General features: G+C 42.9%; 1 non-coding gene and 1 pseudogene across 1 annotated transcript; one reads left to right on the forward strand and one right to left on the reverse strand.

Annotated features, from left to right (window-relative positions):
• Positions 1-9,080, forward strand: part of LOC117462446 (contactin-associated protein-like 4) — a 119,285-nt pseudogene that overhangs the window by 24,382 nt on the left and 85,823 nt on the right.
• On the reverse strand, positions 7,983-8,065 carry trnal-uaa (transfer RNA leucine (anticodon UAA)). Its single transcript has one exon. It is a non-coding gene; the product is annotated as a tRNA-Leu (tRNA).

Genomic DNA, 9,080 nt, shown 5'->3' on the forward strand with positions numbered 1-9,080 from the left:
GTTTCTCAAACTTACCGACCCCACCTTTAAAGCACAATGGAATTTAAAAAGTGAATAGTGTGATATCCTTTAAGTGCTTTTATCCTGAAGAGAAGCAGCTCTCAAGTTACTTGTTTTATTCTCCACATTAGACCTTCTAGTGTCGCAGAAATGTTTTGTATTGTTTGCTGTAAGTGCACTTAGGCTCTGACACCTTCAAACATTTTAACTTTTGTTCTTGTAGTGCCTGAAATGTAAATGCCAGGAGAGACTATTTGTTGTGAGTTTACCGTTCATTGGACGTCAAAGCTGTCAGAAGTAGAAAGGAGGTGCGTTGGTTTTGTGTAAAGGATGAAGGTGCAGTGATTTGATATTCAGGAGAGCTCTCTGTCCGACACAGGGTCCGTGTCGAGGTCCAGTGGCTGCAGAGTCCAGCAGGTGTTCGACATGTAGCTCCATCTTCCTCTGAGCCCTCTGTGTTGGCGCTCCGCCGGCCACCGTGTCAGGGCGTCGGCTCTTAAATGCCAAAGCGGAGGAAAACCTGCCGATGCTTTCAGACGGCTGCGCTCCCTCTCTGTGGTGAGAGTTACCTCACCACACATTATCTCCTCAGGGATTAATGCACTCTGCCTCGGAGAGCCTTCCCTCTCATTTCCCCTCTTCAGACGACTGTAATCACCCCCCCCCCCCCACCCCACCCCACAGTAACAAGTGTCTGTCAGGTCAGCGGATAAGGACTATCAGGAGGAGCTCCAGGGGAACAAAGGCCTGCGGGCCCTCTGATGCCTGTGGAGCAGCTACAGCACATCTAAAAGAGTCACTTTAAATATGTATGAGGCTCAAACTACTCTATTACTAATGATAGAGATATCAAATACCGACCAAAGAGCCGCTGCGAAGCTCAGTCGGTGTAATGCGGCCGTACGTCAGGATCCTTAATGATATCTGCCGTAACAAAGTGTCCTAACTGGACTTCAGACTCGGTTAGTACCAGATCCTTTCACCATCAGAGAGACACTGCTCGGAGACGCTGAGGCCACGCTGGAGGCGGGCTGAATATTCATTGACTTTAAAACCCTCCAAATGCATACATGCAACTTTTAGAGGCTACTTGTAACGTTTAACATCAGTAACTCATAGAACTATCTGGCACATTTGGACCTCGTGTATTTCATAGGGTTGGGAGTTTAATTTGATATTATTGATTATGTACTTCTTATCAACTTGTTATGTTTCCCTGCATCCCATCTTGTTCTGTTAAGCACATCCTTGCATGAAAGGTGATATACAGATACAGTTATTGTTGAATTATGAAATTAAGGATTTGTTTATGGGGCTTGTTTTCAAACTTGGCCTTCCCCCCCATGATACATCCAATGAAATTTAATTGAGAAGTGTTTCGTCACAAATATCATAATATTATATTGTCCGACCAAAATACAGTACAACATAGTCGTTGCCATTTAAAACTGGAACATATGTCATTTCATGTGACACATACACATCGAGGGGCTGGTTTGCATTCGTAGCCATTTTGACACAAAGAAGGAGGAAGTCAGACGACATTTTTATTGAAGTTATGATTTGTTGTGCTCCAAGTTTGTTTACTCCCCTCAAGTAGCCCAAAACATTCAGGATTAATCATCTTAAGTTTATCCTTTTCAGGATCTGTGAAAGGTCAACAAATCCGTGACCTGCAAGATACTTTTTTTGGGCAGTATAGTCTTACTTTTTCAGAATGCCACGGATGTGATAAAGGCAGTTAAAAAAGCGCCTTTTGTCCCAATACAAATTCAAGCGACATCATAATAGGTGTCTTTTTAAATTGAGCGTCATCCCTCTTTTAAAGGGGCCCTACTATGCTTTTTGGGGGGTTTTCCCTTTCCTGTTTTGTGAAGGGTTTGTGTGCATGTCAATAATAATAATAATAATAATACATTTATTTTGGGGGGCGCCTTTCAAAACACCCAAGGACACCTTACAGGGTTACAGATTTACAATTTACAATTTTACCTTACAAATTAAAACAGTCGATTTAGTGAAGTATCAGCCGGGGTAAGACGAGACCAACAACAGGAAGTGGACTACAAAAGGACACAGAAGGACACAGGGTACAGTGGTTGTTTAACAATGGTAAAACAAAGGCTAAAATCCTTGTGTTCTCTCCAGAGGGAGTTTCTCTCCCACACACTGCATGAAACGCCTCTATTGGAGTTTACTTGTTATAGTGACATCACCTTGTAACACCTGAGCTTTTATTGGCTAACGCTCCGACACATTGTACGTGATAGGCTAAGAGGCTTTTGAAACCATTGAAACATGTCACAGTAGAGGCACAACATACCCAAATGGAGCCCAATATGTCCTCTTTAAAAAGTGAAATCATGGTTGGTGGATACTGAGCGGCAGATGAAGGCCGTGTGCTGTTGAGATGAAGTACACTAACGTTGACGGAGTAATGGAAGCTGAAGCGGTGTGTGTGCGGGGATCGGACCGAGCGTGAGGCACAGTAATTGGCGCTCATCTCAGCGGTGGAGAACAACATCCATTAACAGCTTGAGGTGGAGGCAGCGCCAGATTACAGAGGGGGAAGCTGTGAATACTTGTTGAGCTGATGTTCATGAATCTGTTTGGATATATGTGTGGGGTTCAATTACACCACGGGCTGCAATTCCACAGTGTTTCCCATTACCGTTAAGTATACAGTTTGTGATCCGAGTGATGAATGATAAAGATGTGTACAGCCGCACAAACAATTAAACACTTTCCTAAATCTAATTATTTAACTGTGTTTTGAGTTAAAGAGAACATTAGTGGGATGGAGACTAGCTTAACATTATTAACTCATTCTCCTTTATTAAGTTTAAATTGCAGCCCCCTTCCTACACTAACACAACGCCATTGAATTTGTACAACTTCACAATTGCATATTGTTCTATATATAATACAGTAGGGCTGTGCAATTAATCGTATTTTAATCGCTATTACGATTTTGGCTTGCAACGATTACGAAAACAACGTAATCGAAATAAAACGATTATTATTTTTATTTAAAAAAAAAAAGGAATTATTATTTTATTTTTTTATTGTTTTTTCAGTTGAATTATACTTACAGTTCAGGGTAATCAACTCTTAAAAACATACGGTTCACTTTTTTATTTCAATAAATGGATGTTTTCAAAGTAAATGGATAATCGTTTTTAATAATCGTGATATCAATTAGATTTTGGCCATAATCGCCCAGCCCTATAATACAGTATATCAAATGGGGTTTGATTGCAAAGAGAAGCCGATTAATATGATACTAATATCATTAGGTATACAATATGACGTTTTGATTGCCTTCAGTCATCTATAAAGCATTACAGAATGAAACATGAAGGTTTCTCCTGACAACGCTGATTAGTCTCCATCAGGATCGGCCGGTAATGAGCCGTTCATCATAACCGCATGATTACAGCATCCATTCATCCACATTATTACACTGTTCATTCATCTCCGACTGTATGTCGCCATGACAGCTGAAAGGCCTGCTTCCAGCTGGGGACATGAAGCCTGCCTCTCTGTGATTAGTGCCACTCGCTAATATCCACAGACTGATGATGGAGCTGTGACGAACGTCTGATTGAAAGGTTTCTTTGTGTATTACCTTATTCAACGACATCATGGATTTCTCTATTGCTGATTATTTCCCCCTCTCAGCCTCAGCGCGCTCTCGTCCTTCTGTCTTTAACAACTCAACACTTTTTCTCCCGGACGAACATATGGGAAATGATAATCTATCTCCCGCTGCGTGTGATATTGTGATATCCTCAGCGTGGTTTTAACTGCCGACCCCTCAGCTGTGTTTTCCACTCTGGAGAAGAGTTTGGACGCATCTCCTTTTACGATGTTGACCCTCGATAATGTTTACACTCGTGCCGAGCGAGGAGACGTTCCTGTGTTAAACTGCGGACAGCCTGCAGTGTAACGTCAAAGACCTGCTTTCACTTCACTGACATCTAACCTGCCGTTACTATCTGTGCTATTTTAAACCTTGTTGAAAGGATGGGTTTCTTATTTTCTGAATATTTATTACAACGCAAATAATCTGTGTGTTTGTTTTAATGCATGCTGTTGATTGCTTTGGACAACAAAGAGATCACGGTTTAAAAATCGTCTTATGGAAAATGTGCAAAAATAAAAGTGCTTTGAGATACCCTCAGTAAATGAGCAGATATTAAAGAATGTGTATTGATTATCATGAACACCTTATAACAACTTGTTTATTTAAAGGTCCCATGTCATGCTGTTCCGGTTATCACCCGTCCCCTTGTTGTTATGAAGGTTGTTCTGCATGTAAACGGTCTGCAGAGTCACAAACCCTCAACGTGCACCCTGTAGCGAGTACAACTCTAACGGCCCGTCCACACAGCGGCGTGCGTTGAAAGCTTCACCATTCACTTGTTAAAATGTTCAACTTCTGAAGCTTCGGTGGAAGCGTCAGCCAATCAAATCCCGTTTATGCAAATCTGCCAGTACAAGCGCTAGCCAATCAAACCGCGTGTATGCTGGGAGAGACACACTAGGTCACACGAGGTATGAGGTCATTTCCTCATATTCCAAAAAATGGAGGAGAAATTAATCGTACCGGGATACAAACCGGAGGAGCCAGGCATGGAGGGAGGAGGCAGAGACAGTGGGTGAAACTGGTAGGTTTTCGCCTGTTTGGGGAGTTTATATCCAGTTCACTTCGTAAACTGTATGTCAGGGGCGGGAGATTCATGTGATTGGTTGTTGCTCGCGAGAACTCCCCAAGCTTCAGACACGCCCACCGCCAAGCTTAAACGCACGTCGCTGTGTGGACGGGCCGTAGCACAGAAAAGACCTGTCTGTGCTGCCCCAGAACGCCTTGTTGGAGATTTCTCTTTTTCTTCCTGGGTACAGTGACGTGCCCATACTCAAATGGACCCATTGGTCCAAATGGACCACGGATCCATGGAGCCGTTAAGTTACGTCCGCGGAGCCGTTACGTTAAGTCTTCCTCACACACACACTCAATCGTTTCTCAGCTGCAGCTCCGCCGATTTCTCCTCTCTGAGAAACTCCCAGCCAGGCTGCGGGTGTGTGTGTGTTCGGGCTGGTTTCGGGCTGGGTTTCGCTGTGTCTCGCTAGGGAGGGGGGGGGGGTACACATACTATACAGAGATGCTGTATGAGAAACCAATGTGAGTTTGGAAAACTGCACAATGTAAATCTATTCTAGTAGACCTCAACAATAGAATTATGATCAGTAGAAATGGCCATGACATGGGACCTTTAACATATGACAGTTTCCCTGTCAGTTCACTTGTACTTGTTGAGCCACAGAGTTTTGGAAAGTTCATATTTTAAAGAACTTTAAGGGAGAATGCGAAAGCTCTAACTGTAATGCTTTCTTTCTGCTCTGTGATTGGTTGACAGAGGTGTGTGACAGCTCATTGGTGTCCAATCTGCCTCCATCGTCCTTCAGAAGCTCCTCCCAGCTGTCCAGCAGCCACGCGCCGGGCTTCGCCAAACTCAACAGGAGAGACGGTAAGAAAGACTTTCTGCTGCTGCTGAGAGTGACTGAGTGAATGATAATGAATGACTGGATGATGTTTACTCAGTGGGAACTAATCACTGGAAGTTACAGCATGATTTGGCAGAATGAGACTTTAAAATAGCCCAAATACGTTTATTTATTTGTACTGAACATATTCCTGTTGAGTTTTATTGTATTATCATTTGTGTGTTATTTCAAAAGTCTTGCTTTCCCCCACACAGTAGCTCCCCGCAGCCTTTTTTCCAAGTTTTAGCATCTTTCTTCACATTGTTTGGTTTTACGACATCAAAATCACTTTATATGCTTCCTGCCCATTTCTAAACATCAGACCAACAAAGGTAGCAGTTAGCTGGTGAACACAGTGGGACATTTAACAGATAATATGTCAGGGTTTGATAGGAAGGCAGGTACTCAGTACAAAACATGAAGTCAAGTAGTTTGAACACGAACCAAGCTTTAATCCACCAACACGCCGATAACCGAGGACAAACAGATTATGCACAAACAGGAACACGAGGTACAGGAGCCCAGGGGAAACCAACAGGAACACGCATGGGGAAAACAATGACCCAACAAGGAGCACAAGGGAAGACACAAGACTCATCACAAGACAAGACACAGCTTCGGGGGGGCAACAGGTGAACACAATCAGAAAATCACTGGGAAACGAATAACAGGAAGAAAAACTAGACAAGACACAATGAGGTGATACATTTAAAAATAAAACAGACTGTCACATAATAAGCCAGTAAGAAAATCATCAAAAGGAAACCCATGCATCAATTATAAATGTAGCTTCTTATCCACTATGCTGTGCAATGAAAACCAACTCTGTGTTCATTGCATCAACTTCATATTATAATAATTACTGAGTTATCTTCTGCCAAAAGGCCCAAACACTCATGTAATGCTGCCTCAATAAAATGGCTGAGGACATTTCTGCACAAACACACAGTCGTTGGTGTATTGGAAGCCCCAGACTTTCTTGAATGTGAGAACATGCAGGATTAGGAGTGGGGGTGTAATGAAAGAGTTAAAAATAGCTGAGACCAGGAGGGCTGTTCGTGCCACTTTTCCTCCCCAGCTGTATTAACGGTGCAGCGCTCACACGGTTCCAGCTGTTTGCTGAGGAAATCGATGAATAAATGAACGTCTGGTTTCTATTTCCTGCTGCTCACTCTCCGCCTCCGCTCTCAGAGGAGCAGCTCTGCTTCCAGTTCATTTACTCACTAAATGAACAGATTATCAGAGCCCTGCAACACCGCCTAAAGGATTCATACACATGCTTTTCACATGGGCTTCATCATTAAGGCAAGGCAAGGCAAGGCGAGGCGAGGCGAGGCGAGGCAAGGCAAGGCAAGGCAAGGCAAGGCAAGGCAAGGCAAGTTTATTTATATACTGTAGCACCTTTCAGCACCAGGCAATTCAAAGTGCTCTTAATTAAGAGTTTTTTTTAAATAACAATGCGCTGTAATTAAGATAATTGACTTCACTGAAGAGGTTTGTGCGCATCCAGGGAATAGGTCTCTCGGTAACTGATTTTGTTGTTTACAATTTCACCTCAGAAGTGTTATAAAACGAGTCTGATCGTGAGCATAATACTGGTTTAAGGACAATTATATTTGTAGTTGCATTATCTGCATCATCAAAGTGTATTTCACAGGTGTGACGTAAATCATCACGATGGTGCTGTTAGAGATAAAAGATCTCCGATTAAAACAAATCATTTCAACGACTAAAGTATAAGCAGATATGTTCCACGGCGTTGTCTATTACTTAACCTTTTCCCCATGAATGAGAGCGTGTTTCCGTCACCTGGCTCCAGTCTGGTGTAATTGCAGGCAGTAGACACAGTCTTATTGGCTACCCTCGGTATATTGTGCCTTCAGATCATAATTACGCTGAACGAACAAAGCTTCAGCTGAAAAGTGCCCACATTCCTACTTTGAGATTCTTTTTCTGCCAGTGTTTTATCTCACACGGCTCAGCAGGGATGGATGTGTTTGTGTCTGGCGTAAAGCACGCGTGAAACCTCGCTCTTTGTCCCTTTTGTCCACAGCATTTTCTTTCAAAAGATGACACACTCAATATTTTTAGATCTGGACCAGGAATAGTCCGAAACGCTCCAGCAGGAAGCTGATGAGTGACAGAGATAAATGCCTCTTTCACCAGGAGCCTGCAGGATGAAGCACCATGTCACGCTCTGATTGGCTCCTCAGTCTGTCTTACACATCAATTTGATTTCCCATATTCAGTTTTCATCTTTAATTTCTCCTTCCCGGAACATGGTGACATCACTATGTCGCACTCAAACTTCTATTGGCTAGCGCTTTTACACATTGCGTGTTCATTTTCTTAAGAAATCCAACCAGTGTTGCTTGTCGACTACATCTGATTACATTATGCAATCTGCCCTAATTCATTTCAACAATACTTTAATTTACCAGGAGTGGGGTTCGAACCCACGAGGGCTGACGCCCATTGGATCTTAAGTCCAACGCCTTAACCACTCGGCCATCCTGGTTACTTCCTTTAGCTTTTATAGTTGAAGTTATCGGGGGTTTTCCCTTTCGTGTCGTGCATTATATAGGTTTTATCTGGTAATTGTCTGCAGAGTTTCTCTCCCACACACTCCCCCTCCGGCCTGAAACGTCTCCTGTGTTTACTTCCAGAGCATAGTGACATCACTACGTAACACTTGCACTTCTAGAGCTCCAACACATTGTACATGATAGGCTAAGGGGGCAGGAAATCATAAAGCAGTTGACCAATCACAACAGAGCCGGCCAGCTAACCAATCAGAGCAGCCTGGGCTCTGGTTTCAGACAGAGGGTGAAAAGAGGTGCTGCAGCACAGACAGGATGAGAACAATAAAGAGCTTTTTGAACATTAAAGCGTGGAGACATGTAGAGACACTACATACTGATATACACCTGAACATCAGCAGGGGAGGACTCTTTAAAGTAGAGACACTACATACTGATATGCACCTGAACATCAGCAGGAGAGGACACTTTAAAGTAGAGACACTACATACTGATATACACCTGAACATCAGCAGGAGAGGACTCTTTAAAGTAGAGACACTACATACTGATATACACCTGAACATCAGCAGGAGAGGACTCTTTAAAGTAGAGACACTACATACTGATATACACCTGAACATCAGCAGGAGAGGACTCTTTAAAGGAGAGACACTACATACTGATATACACCTGAACATCAGCAGGAGAGGACTCTTTAAAGTAGAGACACTACATACTGATATACACCTGAACATCAGCAGGAGATGACTCTTTAAAGTAAAGACACTACATACTGATATACACCTGAACATCAGCAGGAGAGGACTCTTTAAGTAGAGACACTACATACTGATATACACCTGAACATCAGCAGGAGAGGACTCTTTAAAGTAGAGACGCTACATACTGATATACACCTGAACATCAGCAGGAGAGGACTCTTTAAAGTAGAGACGCTACATACTGATATACACCTGAACATCAGCAGGAGAGGACTCTTTAAGTAGAGAC

This window comes from Pseudochaenichthys georgianus, chromosome 17 (genome assembly GCF_902827115.2).
Source record: "Pseudochaenichthys georgianus chromosome 17, fPseGeo1.2, whole genome shotgun sequence".
Taxonomy (NCBI): Eukaryota; Metazoa; Chordata; class Actinopteri; order Perciformes; family Channichthyidae; genus Pseudochaenichthys; species Pseudochaenichthys georgianus.